We start from the raw sequence: 12,945 nt of genomic DNA on the forward strand, positions 1-12,945 counted from the left end.
ATACAGGCCATTGGATACTGGAAAAATGGAAATTTTCGCGTCTGAATATAAGTTCGCTTTGTGACCCTTTTAAAAACTGATCGCGGTGTGGACATTTCGCGTTGTCAACTGTTCTGACATGTATACACTATTTATCTATATCATAATCTATACATAAAGGTTCGCGTATAGATATTTTCGCGCTGATTTGCGCACCGCGAAAATTTCCACTTTTATTGTATTTAAAGTTTCATTACAACTTCTAATAGTGACGTTGACAGTATTTTCGTTAACTCTGAGATAATATGAATGGACTCGATATAGAAAATATATGTGGTGTACTGGGTTTGCGATGTGAGAGGATTATTAAGAGATGTCTCGAAACAATTTCACTCTTCAACTTTTCATTTTATTCCCGGAACAGGAAGTCAAACAACAAAACATAGAAACAAGATACGGAGACGGAATACAATAATACACAAAAACGGTTAATTCCGGATATTCTATTGATGGTTATAATATAATATATACCATGTATATAACAGTGGGATCCAGATCGAAACGAGGTAAATGCAGAACAGTATCAAACTCATGATGTCCATGTTTAACTCTGATTAAGTCGAAATATAACTTCAAATACCCGCACATAATAGTAATTAAGTCCATGAGTTAGATAGAAGTACGTTTATTTTCTCTCTCCAGTCCAGACAGTCTACGGAGTAGTTACACTGCTAATTGGAATATTTTGGGTTCACAGACACACAGATTTATTCTTTAAAACCCCACATAAACTATGTACAGTATTTACAATCCTTTCATATATAGTCAGTTTGTAATTTAAAGATACGTATGATTTTGAATTGTAAATGCACAGTCCATAGCTAAACTTTTGGCTTAATGATTTTTCCAATGTTCATGTACTTGGTACTTAAATTGTTTAATTTTCATTGCATGATCGTAAGAGGCGACTTAATTTGATACTATCTTTTCTCTCCTTTCTAAACAACTTTCTTCTTCCTAATGTCTCCCCTGACAATGCGTCACTTTTGGCCTTTAGTTGAGCATTTGCCCCTGTGAGGAATGCTTTGGGTTCTGTCCCCTGGCCGAGACATACCAGAGTCTGTAAAAATGGTAGTTTCTACTCCTGCTTAAGGCTCAGCAATTTAGGAGTGGGCCGACAGGTTCGCCCGTTGTCAGTATAATGTGAACGGGTGGGGTGTCCTGCTGGGTGTCTTCGGCAGTATGTTTCAGTGAGGTAGCACTATAAAGTCGGCATCAGTTCCGCGCTATCACAAGGGGACAAACACGAACATATCGCAGCCTCCCAAAACACACACGCATACACTACACGCATGCATCTTGCACACAGGGGAGGCCGTCCTTAAATGACCATAGCTGTTGATAGGACGTTAAACAACACTAAACTAAACCAAACCAAACCAAACCAAACCAAAATAATTCTCAATGCGTTCATTACTGTTGGCGGGAGGTTGTTTCACTTGTCAACAGCTCCCTGCGTGAACGAATATTTTCTAATGTCTAACCTCGAATACTCTTTGTATATTTCCGAGGTATGGCCTCGTGTATTTGAGCCGTCTTTCATTGTAAAAAGGTCTGCGACATTTGTGTCGTATTTTCCGGAAATTATTTAATTCACCGCAATCACAGCACTACTAATCCTCTATACCCTAATGGTCTGTAAACGTTCCGTATAAGATGAATTTGAAAGTACTGGACCCTTATTCATGAAACCATGCTCAAACTCAGATTTTGTGCTCAAGCCCAATATCTTGTTTTTGTGATAAATCATTAAGAAATCAAATTTTGAAAATGATATGGAAGAATAATGGAGACAGTCACAGCCGAGAACTGTTTTCAATGTTTTTACCGTGAAGTTGATTTTTTGACCGTATTACGTTACTTAAGTGAGTTACAAGACTCAAGAGTGCTGCTTGAGCATGATAACGGTTTCATGACTACGGGCCCTGGGGTGTCTTGGATACGGGCCCTGGGGTGTCTTGGATACGGGCCCTGGGGTGTCGTGGATACGGGCCCCTGGGTGTCGTGAATACGGGCCCTGGGGTGTCTTGAATACAGGCCCTTGGGTGTCGTGAATACGGGCCCTGGGGTGTCTTGAATACGGGCCCTTGGGTGTCGTGAATACGGGCCCTGGGGTGTCGTGAATACGGGACCTGGGGTGTCGTGGATACGGGCCCTGGGGTGTCGTTGATACGGGCCCTGGCGTGTCGTGAATCCGGGCCCTGGGGTGTCGTGAATACGGGCCCTGGGGCGTCGTGGATACGGGCCCTGGGGGGTCTTGAATACAGGCCCTTGGGTGTCGTGAATACGGGCCCTGGGGTGCCGTGGATACGTGCCCTGGGGTGTCGTGGATACGGGCCCTGGGGGGTCGTGAATACGGGCCCTGGGGTGTCGTGGATACGGGCCCTGGGGTGTCTTGAATACAGGCCCTTGGGTGTCGTGAATACGGGCCCTGGTATTCGTTTCGTTGCATCTCATACTGGGAATCCTCGAACCTTTTTCACCTCTTTCCCTTCTTCCTTCCCCCTCTTCTCTTCCATATAAATTATATCTATATGCATAATATTAGTCAGTGCCGTCCAAGCGCCGTTTTACACAAAAAAAAGACGGATTACTTTGTACTTGTTTTCGAATCCTATATGTATATCATGTTTGTATTACTGGAATATTATTCCGATAGTAAAATAAAGTTTTTTAAACCAATCGTGGAACACAGTTTCACTAAAGGTCGCAAGTCAACACGTTGCCGTGTCTAACGTGTCTGAAGACGAACACCAGATTCACTAAAAGTCGTACCTTATATTTACGTCTGAATCTACCTGTCAGTCTACGTCTGCTCTTATGTACACGTTTACATATTAAGGAGGTTCCACCCTTTCGCAATTAGCCAGCAGAATTCAGTGAAAGTTTCACATAATAGTTATGTCACTATGTAATGATGATTTTATGAAAATCTAAACATTTCGATAAACTGGGGATTTTTAGGTAAAAAATACCGAAAAATTGAATTTTTGTCAAATTTATCACTTTCACATTTATTGAGTGCGTGGCATTGTTCAAAACTATCACAACAATAAAATAATGAAAAGAAGCATTGCAAATCAACCGTACAAATATTTTATTTACCATAAAATATCTACAACATGTTACAAAAAGTGTTTTTATTGAAGTTGTATGAATGAAAGTTATTATATACAAGCTGAAAGCAAACAGGACACATAGTTTCATACAAAAAGTGTGTAAAATTGAACCAAATACACCCGAAGTCTTTATAATTCATTTATTTTACATTTTACAATAATTTTGATCCCGATGAGAGTTCTCGGTGTTGACATATCATCGTCACGCACGTGTACTATTGTTTACCCGGTGATACTATAATTTACACTACGGTAATGGAATGCCCGATACGCGATACGGAAATGACGACACGAAAATACGACAAGAAAAACACGTGTATTACGAAGGGTGGGACGTCCTTAAAGTAAAACGTAACTTTAAATAACACGAGATGGCGTTTGTTTTTATTTTGCAACGGAATATTAATCAAACAAACCTAAGGAGAGAGTGAGTTTTGGCGCGAGGAGCCAGCCGATACAATCGGAGACGACGAACTTGTTATCATTTATAGCTCCTTAGGCATATATTATACCATCATCGATCTCCGGGCCAGGAGAAAGTTAACGTCACGAGGCATCGTCGATGGTCCTCTTTAAATCTCATATTTCATTCTGGCAAAGTTATGGTCGTTTAACGACGTGCCATGATTTGGTAGTGGAGGAAAACCGGTTTACCAGGAGAAAAAACACCGACCTGCGGTTAGTACCTATACAAAGAACAATGTTAAGTGTTTGTGAAACTGATTCTTGAAAATATCGTAGTTGCTTTTTTCTCCGAAAAGAGTGACATGTTATCACAGTCTTGAATATTACGAAAGTAAAACAATACCCACAAACATACACTCCATCATAGATAGTTACCTCAGAAACAAAGATATGTGATAACGATTTAATTATTTTGAACATTAAGGTTCCTTCATGTGATCAAATGTCATATTTCAGACAAGAATAAAACAATTAATTCGAAATTAGAAAATAAATAGATATAAGTTGATTGTGTTTTATATCTTCGAAATTACATGTAAAAAAACACATTTGTTATAATGTCGATATTATTTATTAAAAACATTTTTATACTTTTCATTATAAATTTTCAACAACCTCTACTCCAAACGGGTTCATTGACAAGCTACAAAAGAAGAAAAATATATAAAAGGCATAGTAAGATTAAAACCCATTATAACGCATTGTATGTTTAAAAGACGAATAGGAGAATACAAAATAAAGAAAAAATCTATTAATATGATTAATCAGCATTATCACGGACGGTAACCTTAGATTGATGATTCACTAAAACGAAAATGTGGAATCACAAAAATTAAATTAAAAAATGTCACACTTCGAACGACAAATCGATAAGTGCGAAATCACAATGTCATTAAAGATGGATAACTAACAGATACATTGACTATGATAAGTTGTCAGGAGAAAATACTTTGCCATGACCTCGGGGATTGAACCCTGGCTCTCTGCGTCGGAGCCGAGGTGTTAAGCACTTGTTAATTAGCCTCATATAGTAGAATCAACATATCACCCATCATCATTTTTAATCAAACGAACCGAAGGGAAGACCTAAGTGGTAAGAAAACCATAATTAGAACGCAAAGCAAAATATAGATTAAGGAAAGAATTAAATTAAGATTTTTGAAAAAGTACAAAATGAATAAATACAGATGTAGCCATTAACCGAACACATTGTTAACCAGGAGCTTTTAGAACGAAATTGACCTTGGCCTACTTTCAAGGTCACAAGGGTAAAAGGTGTCAAATACTTGAAACGACTCCTTCTGAAGAACTGAAAGGTATAGAAGCTTAATATGTGGCTGATCTTTGCCTTTGTTATGCTTGTTAAACAATACGTGTACCATTGTTCATGCCAATTGATCTGTAGCACCATTCGCCTTTCTACGATAACCGAACAAAGGCGTCCCTCCCGTTTGGTAGGAAGTAGAATAGGGTACAGAGTGGGAAAGTTACATATCCGATGGATGAAACGTTTCTGAGAACAAATATATTCTAGTTTTATCAAACAATATTTGAAGTTCTTTAAAATCTTCATTTCAACGCGGCAAGCACTGCTGTTAAAACATTGTTTTCGAGGTAGATAAGCGGCACCCCTTTCAGTGTGACTGTGTATGGCAGTAGCTTAATGTGTCTACTTGTAGAACTGATGCTGCTGGTGTTGATTGGCTTGTAAACCGTGTGGTCACGTTTCACCTCGGAAAAGTGTGAATGTATGGACAATTTATGTGTGACGTGTAATATCCATTACTTTGTCTGTAACAACCACATTCTGTAATTATGTAAACCGGAACCGGAAAGAGTATGAATAAATAATAGTATCCCGAAGCACCTGGTTCCATAGGTTACAGTACGAGAATTTGGGACACACAACAATAATTCCGTTTCCGACCGCAGAGATCGTGACGGTTGATACAGAGTACCAAGCTCCTGTAGGTAAATTGTTTTTGTATGTAAGAACTATACAATAAAATATTCTGAAATGTATCGGGAACATGTCCGTTGATTTCACAACAAGTATCGCTTTCACAACTTAGATGTTGCCCTATCCTTCTTCCTGCACGTGTAAATCCACCCGATCAAATTGACCAGATCCGGCACAACGATACAAAAAATGACCAGAGCCAGGATGACCCCGCTGACGCATCCCATGACAACACTGCTAGATCGAGAGTCGTACACACTAACCAGCTTCCGGCGGAAGCTTGCGGTGTTGTTCTTAGCGACAAAGAGTTTAGCTTTTAGTTCAGCGATCATCTCCACGAGTTCTTCTGTAGTAAACTGAGTGATATTTCTTCTAGTTGTAATACAACACTCACACGTGGCGTTTCCGGTTGTCGTCAGGTCAGAAGCAGGTTCGATGGTAGGTGTGTTTGTCAGGTCAGAAGCAGGTTCGATGGTAGGCGTGTTGGTCAGGTCAGAAGCAGGTTCGATGATGATATGTGTGTTCGTCAGATCAGAAGCAGGTTCGATGGTAAGTGTGTTCGTCAGTACAGAAGCAGGTTCGATGTTATGTGTGTTTGTCAGGTCAGAAGCAGGTTCGATGGTAGGCGTGTTGGTCAGGTCAGAAGCAGGGTCGATGATATGTGTGTTCGTCAGATCAGAAGCAGGTTCGATGGTAAGTGTGTTCGTCAGTACAGAAGCAGGTTCGATGTTATGTGTGTTTGTCAGGTCAGAAGCAGGTTCGATGGTATGCGTGTTGGTCAGGTTAGAAGCAGGTTCGATGGTATGTGTGTTGGTCAGGTTAGAAGCAGGTTCGATGGTAGGTGTGTTGGTCAGGTTAGAAGCAGGTTCGATGGTATGCGTGTTGGTCAGGTTAGAAGCAGGTTCGATGGTAGGTGTGTTGGCTAGGTCAGAAGCAGGTTCGATGGTAGGTGTGTTTGTCAGGTCAGAAGCAGGTTCGATGGTAGGCGTGTTTGTCAGGTTAGAAGCAGGTTCGATGTTATGAGTGTTGGTCAGGTTAGAAGCAGGGTCGATGGTAGGTGTGTTGGCTAGGTCAGAAGCAGGGTCGATGGTAGGTGTGTTGGCCACGTCACGAACATGAGAGCTTTTGGATAAGTTGATAGCCTGTAAACCTGTAAAAAGGTAATGTAAATTAAGATACAATGAAATATGATGTTAATAATTGAATGATGTAAGAACAATATTTGTCTATGCTTAGTTAATCCTATTCTAGGTTTAGCGTTTTGATATATTTTTTCTTTCATTGGAAGTGTTGCGCGTGTTTGTTTCTTGATAAAGGGAAGATAGTTTCGAAAATTACAATTATCATTTTCTGTTCTATTGTTAATTCTGAATTACTTACTTAAAAATCCATGACATATTATACTAGCATTAAGTAAACGGTAATACACAAGTCGGAACCAAACTAATTACTAGCATAAGTAAACGGTAATACACGAGTTGGACTCAATCTTATTATACTAGCATTAAATAAACGGTAATACACAAGTTGGAACCAAACTTATTACACTAGCATTAAGTAAACGGTTATATACAATTTGGAACCAAACTTATTACACTAGCATTAAGTAAACGGTCATACACAAGTTGGAACCAATCTTATTATACTAGCATTAAGTAAACGGTTATATACAAGTTGGAACCAAACTTATTACACTAGCATTAAGTAAACGGTAATACACAAGTTGGAACCAATCTTATTACACTAGCATTAAGTAAACGGTTTTATACAAGTTGGAACCAAACTTATTACACTAGCATTAAGTAAACGGTAATACACAAGTTGGAACCAAACTTATTACACTTGCATTAAGTAAACGGTTATATACAAGTTGGAACCAAACTTATTATAATAGCATTAAGTAAACGGTAATACACAAGTTAGAACCAAACTTATTACACTAGCATTAAGTAAACGGTAATACACGAGTTGGACCCAAACTTATCATACTAGCATTAAATAAACGGTAATGCACAAGTCGGAACCAAACTTATTATACTAGCATTAAGTAAACGGTCATACACAAGTTGGACCCAAACTTATTATACTAGCATTAAGTAACCGGTAATACACAAGTTGGAACCAAACTTATTCCACTTGCATTAAGTAAACGGTTATATACAAGTTGGAACCAAACTTATTACACTAGCATTAAGTAAACGGTTATATACAAGTGGGAACCAATCTTATTATACTAGCATTAAGTAAACGGTAATACACAAGTCGGAACCAAACTTATTATACTAGCATTAAGTAAACGGTAATATACAAGTCGGAACCAAACTTAGTATACTAGCATTAAGTAAACGGTTATATACAAGTCGGAACCAAACTTATTATACTAGCATTAAGTAAACGGTAATACACGAGTTGGACCCAAACTTATTATACTAGCATTAAGTAAACGGTCATACACAAGTTGGACCCAAACTTATGATACTAGCATTTAGTAAACGGTAATATACAAGTTTGACCTAAACTTATTATACTAGCATTAATTAGGTAATATACAAGTCGGAACCAAACTTATTATACTAGCATTAAGTAAACGGTCATACACAAGTTGGACCCAAACTTATTATACTAGCATTAAGTAAACGGTAATACACAAGTTGGACCCAAACTTATTATACTAGCATTAAGTAAACGGTAATACACAAGTTGGACCCAAACTTATTATACTAGCATTAAGTAAACGGTAATACACAAGTTGGACCCAAACTTATTATACTAGCATTAAGTAAACGGTAATACACAAGTTGGACCCAAACTTATTATACTAGCATTAAGTAAACGGTAATACACAAGTTGGACCCAAACTTATTATACTAGCATTAAGTAAACGGTAATACACAAGTTGGACCCAAACTTATTATACTAGCATTAAGTAAACGGTAATACACAAGTTGGACCCAAACTTATTATACTAGCATTAAGTAAACGGTAATACACAAGTTGGACCCAAACTTATTATACCAGCATTAAGTAAACGGTAATATACAAGTTGGACCCAAACTTATTATACTAGCATTAAGTAAACGGTCATACACAAGTTGGAACCAAACCTATTATACCAGCATTAAGTAAACGGTAATACACGAGTTTGACCCAAACTTATTATAGTAGCATAAAGTAAATGGTAGTAGACAAGTTTGACCCACACTTATTATACTAGTATTAAGTAAACGGTTATATACAAGTCGGACCCAAGACTTATTATACCAGCATTACGTAAACGGTAATACACTAGTTGGACCCAAACTTATTATAGTAGCATTAAGTAAATGGTAGTAGACAAGTTTGACCCACACTTATTATACTAGTATTAAGTAAACGGTTATATACAAGTCGGACCCAAGACTTATTATACTAGTATTAAGTAAACGGTTATATACAAGTCGGAACCAAGACTTATTATACTAGCATTACGTAAACGGTAATACACTAGTTGGACCCACGACTTATTATACTAACACTAAGAAAACGGTTAAACTAGTCGGACCCAAGACTCCTTATCCTGTCAATAAGTATCCGGTTATCAGTTCGACCTAAGTCTCCTTATCCTGTATATAAGTATCCGGTTATCTGTTCGACTAAAGTCACCTAATCCTGTCAATAAGTATCCGGTTATCAGTTCGACATAAGTCTCCTTATCCTGTATATAAGTATCCGGTTATCAGTTCGACATAAGTCTCCTAATCCTGTCAATAAGTATCCGGTTATCAGTTCGACCTAAGTCTCCTTGTCCTGTATATAAGTATCCGGTTAACAGTTCGACATAGGTCTCCTTATCCTGTAAATAAGGATCCGGTTTTCAGTTCAACTTAAGTCCCCTTATCCTGTCAATTAGTATCCGCTTATCAGTTCGACATTAATCTCCTTATCCTGTATATAAGGATCCGGTTATCAGTTTGACTAAAGTGTCCTTATCCTGTATATAACCAAACTTATTATACTAGCATTACGTAAACGGTAATACACGAGTTGGACCCAAACTTATTATAGTAGCATTAAGTAAATGGTAGAGTAAACGGTTATATACAAGTCGGACCCAAGACTTATTATACTAACACTAAGAAAACGGTTAAACTAGTCGGACCCAAGACTTATTATACTAGCATTAAGTAAACGGTAATACACAAGGCGGAACCAAACTTATTACACTAGCATTAAGTAAACGGTCATACACAAGTTGGAACCAAACTTATTATACTAGCATTACGTAAACGGTAATACACAAGGCGGAACCAAACTTATTATACTAGCATTAAGTAAACGGTCATACACAAGTTGGAACCACTATTATTATACTAGCATTAAGTAAACGGTTATATACAAGTCGGACCCAAGACTCCTTATCCTGTCAATTAGTATCCGCTTATCAGTTCGACATAAATCTCCTTATCCTGTCAATAAGAATCCGGTTATCTGTTCGACTAAAGTAACCTAATCCTGTCAATAAGAATCCGGTTATCTGTTCGACATAAGTCTCCTAATCCTATCAATAAGTATCCGGTTCTCAGTTTGACTAAAGTGTCCTTTTCCTGTCAATAAGTATCAGGTTATCAGTTCAACATAAGTCTCCTTATCCTGAATATAAGTATCCGGTTATCAGTTCGACCTAAGTCTCCTAATCCTGTCAATAAGTATCCGGTTATCAGTTTGACTAAAGTGTCCTTATCCTGTATATAAGTATCCGGTTATCAGTTCGACTAAAGTGTCCTTATCCTGTATATAAGTATCCGGTTATCAGCTCGACATAAATCTCCTTATCCTGTCAATAAGTATCCGGTTATCAGTTCGACCTAAGTCTCCTAATCCTGTCAATAAGTATCCGGTTATCAGTTCGACTTAAGTCTCCTTATCCTGTCAATTAGTATCCGGATATCAGTTCGACATAAATCTCCTTATCCTGTCCATAAGTATCCGGTTATCAGTTCAACTTAAGTCTCCTTATCCTGTATATAAGTATCCGGTCATCAGTTCGACCTAAGTCTCCTTATCCTGTATATAAGTATCCTGTTATCAGTTCGACTTAAGTCTCCTTATCCTGTCAATTAGTATCCGGTTATCAGTTCGACATAAGTCTCCTTATCCTGTCAATAAGTATCCGGTTATCAGTTCGACTTAAGTCTCCTTATCCTGTCAATTAGTATCCGGTTATCAGTTCGACATAAATCTCCTTATCCTGTCAATAAGTACCCGGTTATCAGTTCAACTTAAGTCTCCTTATCCTGTCAATTAGTATCCGGATATCAGTTCGACATAAATCTCCTTATCCTGTCCATAAGTATCCGGTTATCAGTTCAACTTAAGTCTCCTTATCCTCTCAATAAGTATCCGGTCATCAGTTCGACTTAAGTCTCCTTATCCTGTCAATAAGTATCCGGTTATCAGTTCGACCTAAGTCTCCTAATCCTGTCAATAAGTATCCGGTTATCAGTTCGACTAAAGTGTCCTTATCCTGTCAATAAGTATCCAGTTATCAGTTCGACTAAAGTCACCTAATCCTGTCAATAAGTATCCGGTTATCAGTTCGACTAAAGTCTCCTTATCTTGTATATAAGTATCCGGTTATCAGTTCAACTTAAGTCTCCTTATCCTGTCAATAAGTATCCAGTTATCAGTTCGGCTAAAGTCACCTAATCCTGTCAATAAGTATCCGGTTATCAGTTCGAGTAAAGTCACCTAATCCTGTCAATAAGTACCCGGTTATCAGTTCGACTTAAGTCTCCTTATCCTGTCAATAAGTATCCGGTTATCAGTTAGACTAAAGTCTCCTTATCCTGTCAATAAGTATCCGGTTATCAGTTAGACTAAAGTCTCCTTATCCTGTCAATAAGTATCCGGTTATCAGTTAGACTAAAGTCTCCTTATCCTGTCAATAAGTATCCGGTTATCAGTTCGACTAAAGTCTCCTTATCCTGTATATAAGTATCCGGTTATCAGTTCGACTTAAGTCACCTTATCCTGTCAATAAGTATCCGGTTATCAGTTCGAGTAAAGTCACCTAATCCTGTCAATAAGTACCCGGTTATCAGTTCGACTTAAGTCTCCTTATCCTGTCAATAAGTATCGGAGTATGAGTTCATAGATCGACATACTATAGATATGTAAACGGTTGTTGGTGGAATTCGCCTGACCTAAATCAGCATATTCTGTTAACAACAATATTCACACATCTACGTATTACCTAAGATTACCTATCTATCAATAAGTATATACTGATCAGTTAAGCCTGAGTGTCCTTATCCTGCCTGTAAGGATCCGGTTATCATTTGGACATAAGTTTCGCTTGTCTCCCAACAAATCTGTCCTCGCCAGTAAGGCCGTAAATAACATGTTAATCTGTTAGCAGGTATCGACAGATTCAAGTCTAACCTCCAACTCCTCATCCTGTCAGTAAGTACACGATTGTCAGTCTCCTCCCGTCAGTATGCAGTATTAATCAGACCTGAGACACATTTCCTTATCAATATGTAGGCAGTTATCTACAAGTTTAATCCTTACTTTAAACTTATTATTCTTTCAATAAGAAAGTTTTTTATCAGACGGACCTCAGATTCCCCGCACTATGAGGAAGTATGCAATTTCAGTAAAACCGTAGACACATTTCCTTATTAATTTGTAGCCAGTTATTTACAAGTTTAAGCCTAACTTTAAACTTATTATTCGTTCAATCAGAAAGGTTTTTTTCAGTAGGACCTCAGATTCCCCGCACTATGAGGAAGTATGCAACTTCAGTCAGACCTGAGACACATTTCCTTATTAATATGTAGACAGTTATCAATGATTTTAATACAAACCTCAACTCATTATCATCTCAATAAGTATGTGATTATCCTTTACACATCAGTCTCCTTGCACTACCAATAAGTAAGTGATCATCCTTTACACATCAGTCTCCTTGCACTACCAATAAGTAAGTGATTATCCTTTACACATCAGTCTCCTTGCACTACCAATAAGTAAGTGATTATCCTTTACACATCAGTCTCCTTGCACTACCAATAAGTAAGTGATTATCCTTTACACATCAGTCTCCTTGCACTACCAATAAGTAAGTGATTATCCTTTACACATCAGTCTCCTTGCACTACCAATAAGTAAGTGATTATCCTTTACACATCAGTCTCCTTGCACTACCAATAAGTAAGTGATTATCCTTTACACATCAGTCTCCTTGCACTACCAATAAGTAAGTGATTATCCTTTACACATCAGTCTCCTTGCACTACCAATAAGTAAGTGATTATCCTTTACACATCAGTCTCCTTGCACTACCAATAAGTAAGTGATTATCCTTTACACATCAGTCTCCTT

The sequence above is a fragment of the Mizuhopecten yessoensis genome, unplaced genomic scaffold, assembly GCF_002113885.1.
Source record: "Mizuhopecten yessoensis strain PY_sf001 unplaced genomic scaffold, ASM211388v2 scaffold6857, whole genome shotgun sequence".
In the NCBI taxonomy this organism is placed as follows: Eukaryota; Metazoa; Mollusca; class Bivalvia; order Pectinida; family Pectinidae; genus Mizuhopecten; species Mizuhopecten yessoensis.